This window comes from Scylla paramamosain, chromosome 46 (assembly GCF_035594125.1).
Source record: "Scylla paramamosain isolate STU-SP2022 chromosome 46, ASM3559412v1, whole genome shotgun sequence".
Classification (NCBI taxonomy): domain Eukaryota; kingdom Metazoa; phylum Arthropoda; class Malacostraca; order Decapoda; family Portunidae; genus Scylla; species Scylla paramamosain.
The window spans coordinates 205,001-225,818 of NC_087196.1; the positions used below are offsets into that span (position 1 = coordinate 205,001).

Sequence of the window (20,818 nt, forward strand, 5' to 3'; positions counted from 1 at the left end):
ATGGTGTTTTTTACGGTTCTATTGACAGATGAATAAGATTTCTACATTACTGACAGGAGTCTTGAGAATCCGGTTAATCATCTCTGTGGCCTCTGAAAAATAGTCGTGGTGAGAAAGCAAAGCGTTTCAGAATACGGACCATTATAAGGATATGTACTAGGCAGCATTGTATGTTTTGCTTATTGCCGTGCGTGTTTTGATATAAGAATGCGTCAGGGGAAAGGCAACGCCATCAATAACAAAGTTAGCGTCACGAAGAACTATAATAACAGACTGAATCATGACAAGACGTAAAATGTAAAAATAATAAATGAATGTATGATTGAATGAATGAATGAATGAGTGGATGAATAAATAAGTAAATAATGAATACTAAACGATAAGAAAAGAATGAGAGAAGAATGTTAGCGGGAAAGGTTTACGTCTCTCGTTTGTATGTATAGGCTGTACTGCGCTCGCTGCCCAGACGGATCGAACCGCGTCCACTCACTCCCGCAGACTTGTGTGGCGGGCGGTGGCGACGGTGGCAGGGGCGGCACACTCATCCAGGCACACTGTACGCTTCTCAGCAGAAACGAAATTACGGGTGATAGATTAGATCCTGCTATAATTATGTGTTATTTGGATGATGACGATGGTCTTACTAACCACATGACGCGTCCAGATTCAGTGACAGTTATTTACTGAAGGCTACATTTATCTCTAGGGCAATAATTACGTGCTGGCGAGATCTGTGGCCCGTGTTCAGAAACGCTCTGCTCTTTCACCACGATTATTTTTAAAGGTTACAAAAAATTCTTTCTCCTGTTAATAATGTGGAAATCTTGTTAATCTGTCACTAAAACCATAGCCAGTATCCTTAAAAACCCGTGTAACTTCAATTAGAGTCTTTTGAAAGTAGTGGAGGTGCAGCGCAGAACTGTTTCAATATGTGGTCTTATGCACTAAAATCACAATTATTGACATGACATCGCCGCCGTGAGTGAGGTGTTGACTTGTGGTCACTTTGAGGACCGCACAGAGCCATTCCTGTGTCCTGTGCTGCAGTCCCCACGCCACTGTTACGCCAGGCGAAACGCAATTGCAGGTAAAATTACGATGAATGAGAGCATGTTACAATAAAATTTGGTATAATTCTGCTGGCTGTTGTTCCATTGTTAAGTGCGGAAGAAAGCCCCGCTGTCCTGTCTGTCACGTGACACCAGCACCACCACGCGAATAGACCGTATTCAGAAACCCTTTTGTGCCGCACCTCAACGACATTCAAAAGGCTCTAGTTGAAGTGACACGGATTTTTAAGAGTGTTTTTATAGTTTTAGTGAGATACTAACGGGATTTTTACGCTATAAACAGGAAAAAAAAAAAAAAAACACTCTTGAGGACCCAGCTAATCATGTGGTGAGAAAGCAAAGCGTTTTAGAATACCGGCCAAATTGTACCATGGTTTAGAGTCCGTGCTCAAGGCCGAGCCACCGGAACAAGGCGAGCAAGTGTGGACTAAACTCAGCTGTGTGACATCCGCTCAGCACCCCAGCTGCGTCAGATTTCCCGGCAAAAACAAGGGCAATCGGCCAATCAGAACGTCGCGTCGTGTTCCAGGCCTCAGATAACAACCGCAACGAAACTCTAAAAAAAAAAAAAAAAAAAAAAAAAAACGCCTTCCATAATCTATGAAGGCGGATGGGGAGGGGAGAGAAAGACGTCCCTAGTCCCCCACCCAACCCTCGCCACCTGCAGGCACCACTTGGTTCATGCAGACAAATGAGGTCAACTGGCGCGGGAGGCGTGGTGAAGCTGAGGCGCGACAGAAGGCGGGAGGCAGGATGGCGGTGATGGTAGCCAGCTGGTGGAAGTAAGTGGCAGGGAAGAAGCAAAATATAAGGAAAGTAAGAGTGACAAGGAGGAAGGAAGTAATCTGGTGAACTTGTAAGCAACAGCACGACATGGCGGTGGAGTCTTGGTTGTTGCCACAGAACGCCAACAACAATGAAGGATTTTTTTTTCTTTTCTTCCCACGCCGTTTTCCTGTAGCTAAGAATTACTGTCATGTACGGGGCTGTCTTCATCTGCTCTTATCAAGGTACATACATACACACGTTAAATGTTAATACGCACTTCTGACTGGAGAGAGAGAGAGAGAGAGAGAGAGAGAGAGAGAGAGAGAGAGAGAGAGAGAGAGAGAGAGAGAGAGAGAGAGAGAGAGAGAGAGAGAGAGAGAGAGAGATTTCAGGTAACCATTTCAACATTACATATACTCCAAGCAGCTAAAAACAATAAAAAATAAGTGTATTCCTTCATATCGCCCATTCATAATTTCTCTTCGTCAGTGTCGGTTTTCCCTGTTCCCTGTTCTCCCTTCCTTGCGTTTCGTTATTCCGTTTTTCACATCTTGTATCCTTATTCTCCTACTCTCTTTCCTCTTTCCTCCCTCCTTTTCCACTTTTTTACTATATTTTCTTCCTCAGTCTCGACTTTGTTTTCCTGTGTTTCCTCTTTCTCTTCCCTTCTTTCGTCTTGACTCAAAGTTTCCTTCTTTTCTTACCCATTTTCCCTTCAATTCAGTTCTCTTTATTTTTCTTCGCACCAGTATTCGTGTCAGTTTTTATTTCCTCTCTTTGCAGATCTCTTATTTCTTCAAGTTTTCTTCCTTCGTATCAAATTAATTTTCCACTCTTTCCTACATATCTCCTTTCTCAGTTGCATCACTCGCCACCTCACCTTCCCTCACACGGCAAGGCAGAGGAGTAGTCGTGCGCACCTCAGTATGTCCTGTGAGCGACTGGAGGGTGGAGGGTGGATGAGATGTTTATTTCAATGAGGCAACAATGGCGACGATGCCAAGCAGCACACACGTGGAGAGAGAGAGAGAGAGAGAGAGAGAGAGAGAGAGAGAGAGAGAGAGAGAGAGAGAGAGAGAGAGAGAGAGAGAGAGAGAGAGAGAGAGAGAGAGAGAGAGAGAGAGAGAGAGAGAGAGAGAGAGAGAGAGAGAGAGAGACCATAATAGATGTGCGACGTAGGGTGTCATGATAATAAAGAAGAAAAATGCTTAGCCCTGACACACCTTCACCCACAACGTACAAGTATACACAATAGCTTAAAGTCGAGTAACTCCTAATGTGCTCTGCGTTTTCCTTTAATCCTTTAAGACCCGTCTTCAGAAACACTCTGCTCTCTCATCACGACTATTTTCAAAGGCCACAGCAATGACTAGCCAGGTTCTCAAGAGTGTTTCTCCCGTCAGTAATGTAGAAATCTTGTTTATTTATCACTAGAACCATAAAGACACCCTTAAAAAAAATAGTGTAACTTCAAATAAAGCCTTTTGAAAGTAGTGGAGGTGCGGCGCAGAAGTGTTTCAGAATACAGACCTAAATTTTCTGCTCAGATAGGCTCTTAGCAGGTCACGGGCTGGGTGGGGGCTGATGGAGACCTCTTGACACCGTGGAAGAGAGTGCGGTATAAGGACCCCTGACCGTGATTAAACATACTACTCAATCTGACCTCATAACATCCTTCTCAGACACATTCAGTCCATGCAAGTCGGTCCTCCTCGTGTCAGCCACCCCCGCCGTGCGTCACACTGGCCGTGTTCTGCCACGCTTTGTGTTCTCATCACGACAAATTGCAAAGGCCACCAAGATGATTTTCCGGGGTTTTCATGGGCACTTTTTCTCACCGATGATGCAAAGCCCTTGTTGAACTTTCCCTAGAACCATGAAAACACTGACGTACAAGCCTGGTAACTTCCACTGCAGCCTATCATGACGAGTAGAGATATGCTGATCGAGGCGTTTTGAGGCTGTAAGACCGTATTGTGAAACACATCTGCGCCGCACCTCCACTGCTTTCATAAGGCTTGAGTTGAAAAGACGGGCATTCAGTGACGGTATTATTGCGGCTCTAGTGACAGATTAACAAGATTTCTACATAAGCATCTGGATAAACACCTTTGAAAATAGTCGAAGTGAGAGCAGAGCGTTTCAAAATTACAGACCTATGAGCCCATTCACTAACACGCGCGCACACACCCCAGTCTGTAAACACACAAACGCCTCACGTTATCAAAGGCACCGGTATCTCGGGTATCGCCGCATCATCAGGGACGTTACACATTAATAACAGACACCACTGCGTAGAATTCGTGACAGTATGTTGGCACGAGTACCTACGCATTATTATTTCTGTTACTATATATTATGTCTTAATATAGATGATGGGAGTGTGGAGGAGGAGGAGGAAGAGAAACACACGAGGACAAACGGAAGCAGACATGTTTGACTATCTGACTATCTAACATGCAATAAAATAGGATAACCAAGACGAAGGCTCCTCCCCACCCACTGCTCCCTCCACCCAGGACGGATAGTAAAAAAAAATATATATAAATAAATAAATTAATAAATAAATAAATTTATTAATTAATAAATACATATATATATATATATATATATATATATATATATATATATATATATATATATATATATATATATATATATATATATATATATATATATATATATATATATATATATCATGTAATAATGAGAAACTAATGAAATTTTATATTGAAAAGACATTGTAAGTACCACTATTCCTACTTTTTTTCAGTCAGCAAGAACTTCAGTAAAGCAACGAAAGGAGGAGGAGGAGGAGGAGGAGGAGGAGGAGGAAAGGAAGAAGGAGGAAGAGAAAGGACGATCAAATATATATGTCGCATATACAGGCTTGTCAAGCGAGAGGTGACTACACAAGCCACGCACACGCACGCACACACGCACGCACGGACACACACACGTCATGTGCCCAAAAGACGTGCACAGAAGCAAGAAAGAAAGGGTCACAGCCCCACGAATCCAGCATTCTGCACTTCTTCAGTTGGGATCATATTGGATGATTTTTATTAAACTCCAAGGCTGCTCTCTGCCAATCGGTGAATTACGTAGTGCCATATAAAATCCTCGCTTGAAAAGTCTTCAATTTTATATAATTCTGAGCTACAATGGAGTATTTCTGTGATTAACATTAGATTATTTTTATTAAGTTAAATAGCTGTTCTTTTACAATTATGTTACGTATTGTGTGTAGTAAAATCCTGCGCTTAAAATTCTCTACTTTTATGCAACTCTGCGCTACAATGGAATATTTAGCCCTCTCCCTAATTACCAGTCACTCTGAAATACCTTTAGTTGTTCTCTGAACTGGGAAGAAAATGCAAAATATATTCTTTTTCATCGTTAATTTTCTTGTAGATGGTCATAAAGACTTCACGCATTGCTTTTGGTGCTGCTAATTGTTCCGTGTAGCAGTGAAAGGGTTAAACAGGTTCCAAGAGGCCGCTTGAATTCTACAGCATGCAACACACAAACAAGAGTCGTAATTACGGAGGAGTAACCGACAGATGCGAGGCGGCGATAAGTGCGCGGGAGGAAAGGACGTCAGAAACTACACGCGTGGATGGACGAAACTAGAGTGGAGGTACAGTCACGCCTCGTCAAGTAATACAGAAGTGGAAATACAGTGGTGGTCAGTTATGTAATACAGAAGTGGAAGTATACAGTCACTGCCAGTCACCAAATACATCACACTTCCTTCCACCGTGCCTAGCGTTCCTGCCTTAACCTTCACCTCATCGCCTCTGCTCCACCACACTCCCGTCCACCTCAATTTCATCTCCTCTGCCACACCACACTCCCTTCCACCGTGTTTAGCGTTCAGGTCTGTCCCTCAACTCAGGTGTGCTAAGAAACAATCACTTGTCTGGTGTTGCTGAGAGACTGTCAGCATCTGATGGAAGAACGTCACACTGAGGGAAACATGCAATATACGAGTACCTAGTGGAGCTAAAATTTACGTACAGAAGTTTACTCCATTTTTGACCAACACTGCGTGTGCCCAAGAACAAATTAAGAGCACACGAAAAGGGAGATAAATGTACGAATGAATGATTAAAAGTAAAATGAAACGGTGAATAAGAATGTGAAAATAAATAAATAAACAAATAAATAGACAGAAAAATATGTATATTAGAATGTTAAAATGCACAGAAAATTTCTTCTATTAAAAGACAATTTTATCTTCCTTTCGCAGAGAGAGAGAGAGAGAGAGAGAGAGAGAGAGAGAGAGAGAGAGAGAGAGAGAGAGAGAGAGAGAGAGAGAGAGAGAGAGAGAGAGAGGTTGTAGTTACGTCGCGTCACGTCACGGTAGGGGGGAGAGGGGAGGGAAGGGGAGGAAGGGGAGAAGGAAGGACAGTATGCAGTTGTTGATGGGACGGAGGGAAGGGAAGGGGGGAGGGGTAAGTGGATTATGTAAATGTCTAAATAAGTGCCAAGGAATAGTGGTACAGAGCCAAGGCTGCAAGTGCTCTCTCTCTCTCTCTCTCTCTCTCTTCCATTAACTTCATTTTTTTTCTTTTCTTCTTCGTTCGTAAAGAAAAAAAATGGTGTTATTATCGTGTTTGTTCTTCCTTACTTTTTCTCTTCCTCGTATTGTTTTCCATTATTCTTGTTATCTTCGTTTCTTCTTCTTCTCTCTTCTTTCTCTTCAACGTCTTTTATTTTTTTCATTAACTCTCTCACTGCTCTCTTGCCTCCTAATTTATCTTTTATTTCCTGCTACATTATCTCTGCCAGTTATCATCTCTTCTTTTTTTATCTCATTAGCTTAGTTTCCCCCCCCCCCTCTCTCTCTCTCTCTCTCTCTCTCTCTCTCTCTCTCTCTCTCTCTCTCTCTCTCTCTCTCTCTATCCATTTATCCTACATCCTTCATTCTTCATTATCTCTGTCTCTCTTTCCTCTTCAATACTCCTGATTTCATCCTCTACTCGTATTTTCTTTTTTACGTAATTTTATCACCTCTTTACTTTCTCCCTTTTATTCTTCATGACTTCTTATTCTTTCTCCTCGTTTTTTTGTTTTGTTTTGTTTTTGTTTTGTCTCTCTCATCTTCTATAAGTTTCTTCTTTTTCTGCCCTTCTCTTCATAATTACGAACTTTTCTTCCCCCTCTTCCTTTCTCTCACTCATTCCTTCAGCTGCATATCCCTCGTTTATTTTTATTCTCTCTCTCTCTCTCTCTCTCTCTCATCTCTCTCTCTCTCTCTCTCTCTCTCTCTCTCTCTCTCTCTCTCTCTCTCTCTCTCTCTCTCTCTCTCACCAACCTTGCTTCTTATCTCCTCACAGAGTCCCTTCGAGACCCTCCACTTCTCCTCCTCCCCCTCCGCCTCTTCCTCATCCTTCTCCTCCCCTTCCTCTTACGACCTTGCCCTCTTTCTGTCACCCTCTCCCTCGCTCCTTCCCTGTTCGTGTGTGTCACCAGAGAGCAGAGAGTGAGAGCAAACTCTTTCACCACCAAACATACAACGATACACTGTTAAGGTCTGTTCCTGAACATACACAAACATTACATACGTCTCGACAGATTAATCTCAGCACCGTCATGGCTTCATGTACTATTGCACTGAGAGAAAGAGAGAGAGAGAGAGAGAGAGAGAGAGAGAGAGAGAGAGGAGAGAGAGAGAGAGAGAGAGAGAGAGAGAGAGAGAGAGAGAGAGAGAGAGAGAGAGAGAGATGATGCAGAGCCCACTACCACTCTTTCTTTTTGCGTATTATCAACGTTGCATGATTGAAGTACACTCGTGCAATTTTTTCCTGTGCTCTAGCTTTTCTCGGATTAGGCAGCAGAGGCGCTCGTTGTTGTGAGTAGATGTGGGTCTTCTTTAACTCTGAAACGCTTATGAGTGCAAAACTGTCGCTCCGGAAAAAAAAACTGGTGGGCGAGTGGTGAGTGGGGACCAACTTGTGCGTGCTCTGCAATTGGACTGAAGCAATTACATTATTATCATCATCATTAAAAACAATAGTAATACCACCAACAACAACACTGACAATGCCTATGAAAATAATAATTTTCAGTTAAAAAAAGGATCATTCAGGATGGTTCTGCTTTTATTTATTATTTAATTATTTATTTTAAGTAATTTTATCTTACTTGATCTCTTGTTCGTCTTCATTTTATTTATTTATTTTTTTCATGACAAGATCTTTTAGCTCTTCCGTCAATAATCTTTTCTTATTGTTTTTTTTCTAGAAGGTTTCTGAGTCTTTTTTTTTTCTTTTTAATAAATAATTTTACCATTATTAATTTTTCGCTCTTCTTTATTTTTTCATTCTTCCCTTGTAAGATCTTTCTTATTGTTAAGGTTTCTGATTATATATATATATATATATATATATATATATATATATATATATATATATATATATATATATATATATATATATATATATATATATATATATATATATATAACACAGAGAGAGAGAGAGAGAGAGAGAGAGAGAGAGAGAGAGAGAGAGAGAGAGAGAGAGAGAGAGCTTAATCTTACCTAATTCTTTATTTCTTTATTCTTTCTTGGAAAGGCGTTTTTAGCTTTTCTATCAAATTTCTCTTCTTATTGGTTCTTTTAGGGAGTTTGATTTTTTTTTTCATAAATAATTTAATCTTTATTTATTCTTCACTCTATTTCATTATTCCTTCCTTGCCTTGTTTTGGCGTAATATTAACGGTTTCTTTTTTCTTTTATTTTTTATTGACGAAGATTATATATTCCTTCCTATTACACTCACGCTCCTTGTTTAATTTTCGTAATCATATTTACTGCTGTGTTACTGAGAACCGAGTAATTTCACATTCTATTCGTATTGAGTTCGTTACCTATTTTATTTATTTATTTATCTATTTATTTATTTCGTTTCCGTGTGTAACATTTCTTTTCAAACACTGAGAAATCGATCTGAAGAGTCGAGCGAGGAGAAGCAGATGGTAATCGAATCCCCCCCCCTAAAAATAATACACTCAAGATACACACAACCCGTTATCAGGTGCGCCAAAAGTGATCTCCGAGACCCAAGTGGAGCTGAGTGGAAGACCTCCCTGTATGTTGCAATATTTCCCCTCTACCTTTGATTGGAATCTTGCAGAAGAAAGGCTTCTCTGGTAAACTCTGGAACTCCCTGCCTACTTCTGTATTTCCACCTTCCTATGACTTGATTTCCATCGAGAGAGGTTTCAAGACTGTCACGATCGCCTACTTACCTGCGATCGTACGATCCCGGTTATCTCTCCAAGAAAGTGGACGTTACACTGACCCCGGAAAGTTTTAAAGGTCTGGATTTTTAAAAGGCTTCGAGTGCCTACCCGACCTATCCGAAATCGTCAGAATTATCTCTTACTCCACCTTTACTTTGACTCAGCACACCTGGAATTACCTCTAATACCAGATTGTTGTTGGGGGGGGGGGTAGAAAAACACGATTATTCTATGTTACAAGCACATATATTAATACTAATAATAATTCACAAACAACATGAGGTAGCACACGTTACTACATGACGTTCTCGTCACTTCCCACGTCACCAGAACCCGTTTACACCTCCACCAGTCACAGAAATGTTCTCCCCGCAACCGCAGGAATTTACCCGGACGCCACTACAGAGCGTCCCCAGACAATAATTCCCGTATTTCACCTCCTCAAGCCTCACAAGAGATTACCATTATCACCAAAGATTACCCATAACACCACAATCTCGTCCCCAAAATCACCAATACACCACAACACCAACTTCCAAGGTTAACACCACAACCTCCACTCACAAAATGGCTGCCAGTTTTGACCTATGACCCCCTCCCAAACAGCGTCACCGGCACAACTCAACAACCGAATTTCAGCGGACAAGAGCTCTTGGTACCACAAAAGACTCACTAACCTGATCCTGGATATCAAGGTTATACCGCTACACCACTAATACCCTCCACACACTCACTCCATCACCAATCCACACCAAGATCCTTCCCTGAGAGACGCCACCTTCTCCCCTACTTCACGACCCAAGGCGTTCTGCCTTTTCCCCTCCTTGGAATGTGTTGTTGCCCACTCAAGCTCCCCTCGTTTTCAACGTATTTCACCTCAATTGTACTTCCTTCCTTATACATACAAAGATATAGAGAACTTAAATTATGAAGAGGATAATACTACATGATATACGAGTAAAATGGGTAAATAAGCCTTACACTACTTATAACAATAATAAGGATAATGCCCGAATGGCAGGTAACCGGAACACGGGGACACTAAGAAAACGTGATCCCATTCAAGGTAAACTCGGCCAATAACATGACAAGACACTTATACTTCAATTTTTGACTACCGCTTCTGACCCTGTTCTGGGACTGACATCTCAGTGGGCTTTTTTCTTTTTTTTTTTTTTTATTGGATTTTTTGTACCCCTTGGCCAGTGCACTGGAGTCGGGTGAGGTACCAGTAATGTGGAGGCAGGCTAATGTAGTACCCATCTTTAAGAAAGGAGATAAAACTTTAGCGTCTAATTATAGACCTGTCAGCTTAACTTCAGTTGTAGGTAAAATGTTAGAGTCAATAATAGCGAGGAACATTAGGGAACATTTAGACAAACATAACTTAATAAATCAGTCACAGCATGGCTTCACGAAGGGGAAGTCTTGCCTGACAAACTTGTAAGTTTTTACAGTAAGGTGTACGAGGCAGTAGATAATGGTGATAGTTATGATATCTTATATCTGGACTTTAGTAAAGCATTTGACAAGGTACCCAATCAAAGGCTCCTGAGAAAGGTTAGGGCACACGGGATAGATGGGAAGGTGTTAGGTTGGATAGGGGTCATGGCTTGGTAACAGGCGAACAGAGAGTGGTAATAAACGGCTCGAAATCCGAGTGGGTTCATGTAATTAGTGAAGTGCCAGAGGGATCAGTATTAGGGCAATTGTTATTTCTAATATATATATCAATGACTTGGATAGTGGAATTAGCAGTGATGTTAGTAAATTTGCGGATGACACAAAGATAGGTAGATTAATTAGGTCAGAATCGGATGTCATCGCCTTGCAGGCAGACTTAGATAGAATGAATGAATGGACGGATAGATGGCAAATGCAATTTAATATCAATAAATGCAAAGTGCTTAGCGTAGGTAGAGGAAACCCACACAATAGGTACACATTAGACAACCAAACTCTGGTAGGTACAGGGTACGAGAAAGATTTAGGAGTTATAGTTAGCTCTGAACTCCGTCTAGGGAAACAATGCATAGAAGCCAGAAACAAGGCAAATAGGGTACTTAGGATTCATTTTTAGGAGTGTTAAAAGTAGAAGGCCGGAAGTAATATTAAAGTTATACTTGGCGCTGGTCAGACCTCATCTAGACTACGCGGTGCAGTTCTGGTCTCCACATTACAGGAAAGATATAGGTCTATTAGAATCAGTAAAGAGGAGAATGACTAAAAGGATACAGGGGATGAGGAGTATTCCTTACGAGGCGAGGTTGAAGCTGTTAAATTTACATTCTTTAGAGAGATGTAGGTTAAGAGGGGACCTGCTAGAAGTCTTTAAGTGGTATAAGGGTTATAACAAGGGAGATGTAAGCAAAATTCTTAGGATCAGCAACCAGGGTAGAACAAGAAATAAAGGGTTCAAGCTTGAAAAATTTAGGTTTAGGAAGGAGATAGGAAAAAATTAGTTCTCAAAATAGAGTGGTAGATGAGTGGAACTGACTCAGTAATCATGTAGTTAGTGCTAGGACACTAGAGAGCTTTAAGAGAAGATTAGATAAGTTTTATGGATGGGGATAGCAGATGGAAATAGGTAGGTGTGTTTCATACAGGGACTGCCACGTGTAAAGCCTGGTCGCTTCTTGCAGCTTCCCTTATTTCTTATGTTCTTATGTTCTTATGTGGTGCAGTAATATCTAAAGTCAGTCACGTCATTCCCACCACGGATGGTATAAATTACTTCCACGCTGATTAACTCTCAGGCTTTTTCTCAACCTTAATACAGTTTTGTAGCGCAGGCTTGAAGTGTAATTACTGAAGATAAGTAAAAAAAAAAAAGGTGGGCCCAAGGAAATTAAACTTTTCAGCGCTTATAGTTTCAGTTTTTAGACCAATAAAATAACATGAGATTACTGAAATAAAGAAATTAGCTAATTAAAGTGATCTTTTTTTCGATTCTTCTATTGCTGATACTTCTTGACAACGACATTGAGCGTTTGTCTCTGTTAGGTAGCCTTTCTTTTTACCCATTTTGTTTGGCCTTGGTCGTTGTCTCTAATAAAAACACTCATTACCTATCGGTCAGAATGGTCAACAGAAATACGTGGAACAACGTAAGACCAGACTCACCTCGCACTGCCCCTTAAGTTACTGGAATACCTATGCAGGAATACACAGGCGAGTGATTTTCATAAACTTTAGTGACGATGACTGGCTTTCTGCTCCTTTGTGGCGGCGATTAGGTAATGGAAGGACGGCGAGCCCCGGCCAGCCAGCGTCTCTTCACTGCCAGCCACCACCATAAGCCATAAGTCATGGGCTGTTCCCGAGGACTTGTTTGGCTAGCGGTGGAGGCTGCACGGCCATCTCTGCGTGTGTGTTGTTGTTGTTTCTGATATAGTGGTGGTGGTAGGAGTAGTAGTAGTAGTAGTAGTAGTGGTGGTGGTTGTGGTACTACCAGTAGAGGTGGTAGTAGTAGTAGTAGTAGTAGTAGTAGTAGTGGTGGTTGTAGTACTACCAGTAGAGGTGGTAGTAGTAGTAGTAGTAGTAGTAGTGGCAGTAATAGCTGTTGTTGTTGTTGTTGTTGTTGTTACTAAAGGAATTGTTGTTGTTGGTATTTTTTGTTACATTTGGAGGTCAAAACGTTTGCGACACACATTATAACAGGTGACAAAAGAAATGCATAGATATTTTTAGAAATTCCTAAATATATGAAACTTTACTTACAGAAGGAAGAAAAAAAAAAACACCCTAAAATGATATATGTTTAAACAAGCACTGCATGATCAGTTTATGATTCGAGACTGAGGGGAAAAACGAAAATACGAACTCATCAATATCTGAAGAGGGGAAGAGCAAACACGTGGAAACTAAAAACACAGGTCACAGGTCAGGGAAAAATTGATGTTTAGGAAGAATAAACGAGAAAGAGGATCCCGCAGAAATGGAGAGAGAGAGAGAGAGAGAGAGAGGAGAGAGAGAGAGAGAGAGAGAGAGAGAGAGAGAGAGAGAGAGAGAGAGAGAGAGAGAGAGAGAGAGAGAGAGAGAGAGAGAGAGAGAGAGAGAGAGAGAGAGAGAGAGAGAGAGAGAATAATGTGACAAAAAAAAAAAAACGATAAAACCAAAAGGAAAAATAAACTCAAATATAACATTCAAGACAAGAACACACATACAAAAACGAAAAACAAAAAAACATTGAAGAGAAACTAAAACCTAACATCCTCCCACCTGAGGCAAAGCAAGTTAAGAGGAAGACCCACGCTCACCTCAGCTCCCAGCAAAACACAATACTTCAATTAGCTGGCCGCCCTTTCACCTGCCCCAGAGTTAAGGGGAAGGAGGGAGGGAGACAGCGTTTTATGGCCTACCAACGACTCAGTTGTGAAAAGGAGAGAGAGAGAGAGAGAGAGAGAGAGAGAGAGAGAGAGAGAGAGAGAGAGAGAGAGAGAGAGAGAGAGAGAGAGAGAGAGAGAGAGAGAGAGAGAGAGACTAGCAGGTGGAAACACAAACGAGAAAACAAAAGATAAATATATTGAAATTAAACATCAACTTAATAGTGTGTGTGTGTGTGTACGTATTATTATTACACTCTTCCTCTCCTAAACTTATTCTAGTTGAGGAAAACGAAATTTCCCTACACGCAAAATCACCTACTATTTGCAGGAGGAAAAAAAAAAAAAAAATGAGAACAAAAGTCAAATAACACATACTGAAGCCCACGTGTCCTATAACACTTTTAGAGACAGAAAGGAAGCTTAGAAAGAGAAGCGCAGGCGAGGACAGGGAAGCAGCAAGCGGGTGTTAGGGACGTAATGAGACTGCAAGTGGCAATCACGCCGCATATTAAGACCAAACCCGGAAAATCTGTTGGTGCAGGAGTAGCTGGCGGAGAGGGAGGATCACAGGTAGCGGCAAGCTGGGGCTTGGTTGGAGTGGCGGAATGGTGGATATTATGCTGCTCCTGGACAGTGTAATTGTTTGTGGTGGTGGTGGTGGTGGTGGTGGTAGTGGTGATAGTCATTGAGGTAATCAGATCTATTTTCGTGGTGATAACCTTGCTGCTGCTGCTGATGTATTAGTAGTAGTAGTACTAGCAGCAGCAGAAAGAGTAGTAGAAGTAGTTGGTGTAGCGTAGTGGCAGTAGGAGCAAGAGTAGTATTAGTAACGCAATTAGTAGTAGTTGTTATGGTGGTGGTGGTAGTTGCGGCGGTACTTATGGCCATGTTGAGTTTAATTGTGGTGGGACTAATGAATGTGGTGACCGTTGTATAAATGGCGGTACTCTTGAAAGCGGTGCCATTATTAAGCACATAAGAACATTAGACAATAGGGGAAGCTGCAAGAAGCCATTAGGCCTACAAGTGGTAGCCCCGGTATGACACACACACCTACCTATTTCCACTTGCCATCTTCCATCAATAATGTGTCTAATCTTTTAAAACTCCCTAATGACTCAGCACTAACAACCTGATTACTGATTACTGTTGCTGCAGTGGTTGACATTGGTGGTGATGAAACAAGGCTTTCCACAGCAAAGGGCCGGGACCACCACGCCCTACCACTCTGAAAACTGAATATCGCGGAGATACCCACTGAGAGTCAAGTACCATGGGACTGAGATGCCGATGACTCTCTCTCTCTCTCTCTCTCTCTCTCCTCTCTCTCTCTCCTCTCTCTCTCTCTCTCTCTCTCTTGAACACAGCGTCGAACCAAACAAAAATTTCAAGACCTATTACATGTGAGTTTTTTTTTTTTTTTTTTTTTTTTTTTTTTATGTAGGAAGGATACTGGCCAAGTGCAACAAAAATCTAATAAAAAAAATGCCCACTGAAATGCCAGTCCCTAAAAGGGTCAAAGCAGTGGTCAAAAATTGGTGGATAAGTGTCTTGAAACCTCCCTCTTGAAGGAATTCAAGTCATAGGAAGGTGGAAATACAGAAGCAGGCAAGGAGTTCCAGAGTTTACCCAGAGAAAGGGATGAATGATTGAGAATACTGGTTAACTCTTGCGTTAGAGAGGTGGACAGAATAGGAGTGAGAGAAAGAAGAAAGTCTTGTGCAGCGAGGGCCGCGGAAGGAGGGGAGGCATGCAGTTAGCAAGATCAGAAGAGCAGTTAGCATGAAAATAGCGGTAGAAGACAGCTAGAGATGCAACATTGCGGCGGTGAGAGAGAGGCTGAAGACAGTCAGTTAGAGGAGAGGAGTTGATGAGACGAAAAGCTTTTGATTCCACCCTGTCTAGAACAGCAGTATGAGTGGAACCCCCCCCAGACATGTGAAGCATACTCCATACATGGACGGATAAGGCCCTTGTACAGAGTTAGCAGCTGCGGGGGTGAGAAAAACTGGCGGAGACGTCTCAGAACACCTAACTTCATGGAAGCTGTTTTAGCTAGAGATGAGATGTGAAGTTTCCAGTTCAGATTATAAGTAAAGGACAGACCGAGGATGTTCAGTGTAGAAGAGGGGGATAGTTGAGTGTCATTGAAGAAGAGGGGATAGTTGTCTGGAAGATTGTGTCGAGTTGATAGATGGAGGAATTGAGTTTTTGAGGCATTGAACAATACCAAGTTTGCTCTGCCCCAATCAGAAATTTTAGAAAGATCAGAAGTCAGGCGTTCTGTGGCTTCCCTGCGTGATATGTTTACCTCCTGAAGGGTTGGGACGTCTATGAAAAGACGTGGAAAAGTGCAGGGTGGTATCATCAGCATAGGAGTGGATAGGACAAGAAGTTTGTTTTAGAAGATTCATTAATGAATAATAAGAAGAGAGTGGGTGACAGGACAGAACCCTGAGGAACACCACTGTTAATAGATTTAGGAGAAGAACAGTGACCGTCTACCACAGCAGCAATAGAACGGTCAGAAAGGAAACTTGAGATGAAGTTACAGAGAGAAGGATAGAAACCGTAGGAGGGTAGTTTGGAAATCAAAGCTTTGTGCCAGACTCTATCAAAGGCTTTTGATATGTCCAAGGCAACAGCAAAAGTTTCACCAAAGTCTCTAAAAGAGGATGACCAAGACTCAGTAAGGAAAGCCAGAAGATCACCAGTCGAGCGGCCTTGACGGAACCCATACTGGCGATCAGATAGAAGGTTGTGAAGTGATAGATGTTTAAGAATCTTCCTGTTGAGGATAGATTCAAAAACTTTAGATAAGCAGGAAATTAAAGCAATAGGACGGTAGTTTGAGGGATTAGAGCGGTCACCCTTTTTAGGAACAGGTTGAATGTAGGCAAACTTCCAGCAAGAAGGAAAGGTAGATGTTGACAGACAGAGCTGAAAGAGTTTGACTAGGCAAGGTGCAAGCACGGAGGCACAGTTTCGGAGAACAATAGGAGGGACCCCATCAGGTCCATAAGCCTTCTGAGGGTTTAGGCCAGCGAGGGCATGGAAAACATCATTACGAAGAATTTTAATACGAGGCATGAAGTAGTCAGAGGGTGGAGGAGAGGGAGGAACAAGCCCAGAATCGTCCAAGGTAGAGTTTTTAGCAAAGGTTTGAGCAAAGAGTTCAGCTTTAGAAATAGATGTGATAGCAGTGGTGCCATCTGGTTGAAGTAGAGGAGGGAAAGAAGAAGAAGCAAAGTTATTGGAGATATTTTTGGCTAGATGCCAGAAATCACGAGGGGAGTTAGATCTTGAAAGGTTTTGACATTTTCTGTTAATGAAGGAGTTTTTGGCTAGTTGGAGAACAGACTTGGCATGGTTCCGGGCAGAAATATAAAGTGCATGAGATTCTGGTGAAGGAAGGCTTAAGTACCTTTTGTGGGCCACCTCTCTATCATGTATAGCATGAGAACAAGCTGTGTTAAACCAAGGTTTAGAAGGTTTAGGACGAGAAAAAGAGTGAGGAATGTACGCCTCCATGCCAGACACTATCACCTCTGTTATGCGCTCAGCACACAAAGACGGGTCTCTGACACGGAAGCAGTAGTCATTCCAAGGAAAATCAGCAAAATACCGCCTCAGGTCCCCCCAACTAGCAGAGGCAAAACGCCAGAGGCACCTTCGCTTAGGGGGATCTGTGTGTGTGTGTGTGTGTGTGTGTGTGTGTGTGTGTGTGTGTGTGTGTAATTTAATGTGCTTTATCTAAACATCATTAAGTAGGAATTAGGCGTATAACAAAGAAGAGGGAAGGGAGTACGACCCACTTACTTCCACGCCTTTCCCTCCCCCTTCCACTCCCCGTCACACATCGGCTCGCCCTATATCGCAGGGAAACCCTCTGGCCAAACGGGGCAGTAAAATTGAGTTTTGCCGCTGTAATGTTCTTTATTCCCAGGAGTCTTAAGAGAATGTCGGGAACTCTGAGCTGGCTGTGATGGCGGTGGCAGTAACGGTGGTGGCGGTTGTGGTGGTAAACGGACATAAATTTCAACAAAGTTTCACGTTTTTCCCTTTACGTAAAATATGACTTCTGTATCGAGCAGGACTGTCGCACCGCTGGAAATCTCAAACAGTGTTCGACCGCCGATGTGAAATAAGCGCAGAAATGCCAGACATACTGACACCTCATCAACATAACTTGCGGAAAATATATTTGGCAGTTACTGTTGAGTCTATGCTTAGTGTTTCGACAGCAGTAACCTAACCTAACATTACACAGCGAAGTTCTGTCAACAGCAGCACCAACCAGCCGCTTTAAACAGAATTGTGTTATGGAAGAGTTACCATGAGTATGCTCAAATGGGTTTATCATAAAACGCGCTTTCAGTGAAAACCTTAGAAATGCCCAGCTGAAGTCAGGGGAGAATATCAAGGGAGATTCGTGACCATCCCCTGAGTTTGGACAGGACTTCTGGAATATTCTGGAATTTTTGTTTCTATGAAAAGAACACTGACTGGTGTGAAGATTGTTAACAAAATTGAATACAAAAAAAAAAGTAAGCTTGAAATTTTCCTCGCCGGAGGAAAGAAAAGAGGAATCTTGATAATAATGAAGCGTTATTTGATACATGTTTTTATAGCACATTTCAGGTAATTGTACCTGTGATCGATAAAACACTGTGTATCTAATGTGTGTGTGTGTGTGTGGGCGCGCTTGTCTCCAATGAGTCCTGCTAGAACCTAAAAAGACATCTTAATCAAGTGGACTGGCAACTTGAAATGAGATATTCTGCCCCTGAGCCCTCTCACAAAAAAGCCATCAATGAAGTCCTGTGAAGTTTGGTAGAAACATGTACCGATCTGTGAACTCAGTAGCTAAAAACAACACTACACTAGACCGTAAGACACCGATAGATAAGTACACGAACCTTCTAGAGATATAGAGGCACATACACTATACTCAGCAATATATCAAGAAAAACATCGATTTGTAGACCAAACTAATATCTTGAAGGAAAAGTTGAAGCTTTGATACGTCAGAAAAATGGACAGGTTGTACTGTAACATGTATTAATAATTGTCCTATGTATTTTAACACATATCCAAACAAAATAAAAACTGTCCTGATGCCACGGAAGGCTTGAGTGGGAGCCATCCAGCCACCCTAGGAGCCTGTCACTGAATGGCGACAGCAGTATCAGGGGGAGCTTTCAGTAACGCCGTCAAGATAAAATAATTCACTCAATGGATTTCTTTCAAATTGGTCATCATCATCATCATCATCGCTATCTTTGTTATTATCAACACGTTTTATCATTAGTGACACGAATAACAAAAGCAACAATAAAGGGTGATGATAATAATAAAAAAAAATAATAATAAACATAAGCAGAACGTTCATAGTTAAATTAAATCAAAGAGAAGTAGAAAATAAAACAGAAAAATAAATAAAGTATATAAACAGATGAGCATGAACATGAACATAATAAGAACCAACGTAACAAAATAAATAAACAGAAAAAAAGTACACAAATCAAATAAATTACGTCTTTTCTTCTTAAATCTTCATACCATTCCTTCCGTTAGTCCTATTCGCACTTTTTTGGAAGTTTAGCAATCTCAGGTTTAGCATTCGAAGGCATGGCCATTATTCCTTAATTTCACCCAAATGAGACTCATCCCGTGGTAACTCTGACCTGCTGTGAGTGTGTGTTTGTGTGTGTGTGTGTGTGTGTGTGCTTTATTGATACGAGTGACTTTCTCCATTTCTTCATTTCTCCCTTTCCTTTCATCCGTCCTTCCTTCCTTGCGTCTTTCCCTCCTTTCGTGACCTCAATTACTGAGCAGGTGATGGGGCAAATGTATATAAATTACCTCATAACAACCTAACGAAAACACGAGGGGGGAAGGTGAAATGAATGATCAGAAAGAGGAAGAGAGAGAGAGAGAGAGAGAGAGAGAGAGAGAGAGAGAGAGAGAGAGAGAGAGAGAGAGAGAGAGAGAGAGAGAGAGAGAGAGAGAGAGAGAGAGAGAGAGAGAGAGAGAGAGAGAGGGACGGGAGAGGCAGGAAAAGGAACAGGGAGAATGGAGAGCAGGATCCCTTTGTAAGCACGTTAGGAGTGATTGGCATAATGCAGGTGTCCCTCTCACCAACCCAGCGCCCCAAAACACATGGAGAAATGTAGATGACAGTCATCCCGCCTGAAATTTGCGTCATCTGGCTGGCTCCGCGTGTCACGTCCAGCAAAACGCAAAATCCATCAGGCTTTACACATGTGCACGCAAAAAAAAAAAAAAAAAAAAAAAAAACATACGCGAATACCTATTGAAACATGTGTGTACTGCTAATGAATTCTAGATCCTACTAATTGCCGAATAAATTTGCATTTCCCGAGCCGAGCGCTAGAGAGAGAGAGAGAGAGAGAGAGAGAGGAGAGAGAGAGAGAGAGAGAGAGAGAGAGAGAGAGAGAGAGAGATTTCATCTAATATTCAGAAGAAGAAACTTACGCTAACTCGAATTATCTCCAAAGTTACAATCTCTCTCTCTCTCTCTCTCTCTCTCTCTCTCTCTCTCTCTCTCTCTCTCTCGCTCTCTCTCTCTGTTTTACCCTAAAATGGAAGTTTACATACATTTTCATGCAAACTGCTACTTTATTTATTCAAGGCGTGTAACCATAAATACTTATACTACTGATGCAATATATAATTGGGGTATACTTATACCTGGCATTACAAATTACTTTAGTTTATGTTGACTGCAGTACATTTCGGAAACATGCCACTCCACAGCACATTCCAGCTTACGTATTGATATGTGTGTGTGTGTGTGTGTGTGTGTGTGTGTGTGTGTGTGTGTGTGTGTGTGTGTGTGTGTGTGTGTGTGTGTGTGTGTGTGTGTTTGTAAATAACGAAGTCTTATCAAGTAAAAAAGGCTGCGTCTCATAATATGGGCCAGAATAAGTAAGCTTCATCTTCATCACACCTTCCCGTAAGATAATTAGCCCAAGACCAGCAGGTAATGGTCGATTAACGATCCTTAAGAGATTAAAGTCTTTCTTGGAGAGAGAGCAGAGAGAGAGAGAGAGAGAGAGAGAGAGAGAGAGAGAGAGAGAGAGAGAGAGAGAGAGAGAGAGAGAGAGAGAGAGAGAGAGTAATTCTTTCCATTAATAACAATAGTAATGTCCATAATGATAACAATAATAATAATAATAATAATAATAATAATCATAATAATAATAATAATAATAATAACAATAATAATAATAATAATAATATTAATAATAATAAGAACGATAATTATAATAATAAGTAGCAGTACTGATAGTGATGATACCATGCAAAGAGAACATGTGAAAACATGTAGTGAACATATGAAACGGGAGCAGCCAGGCATCCAATCAGAAGCAAGCA

General features: G+C 41.5%; 1 pseudogene; it reads right to left on the reverse strand.

The window, feature by feature from the left end:
* The window catches only part of LOC135094626 (Y+L amino acid transporter 2-like), a 19,356-nt pseudogene extending 16,646 nt beyond the window's left edge, over nucleotides 1–2,710 (reverse strand).
* Nucleotides 2,711–20,818: the final 18,108 nt, after the last annotated feature.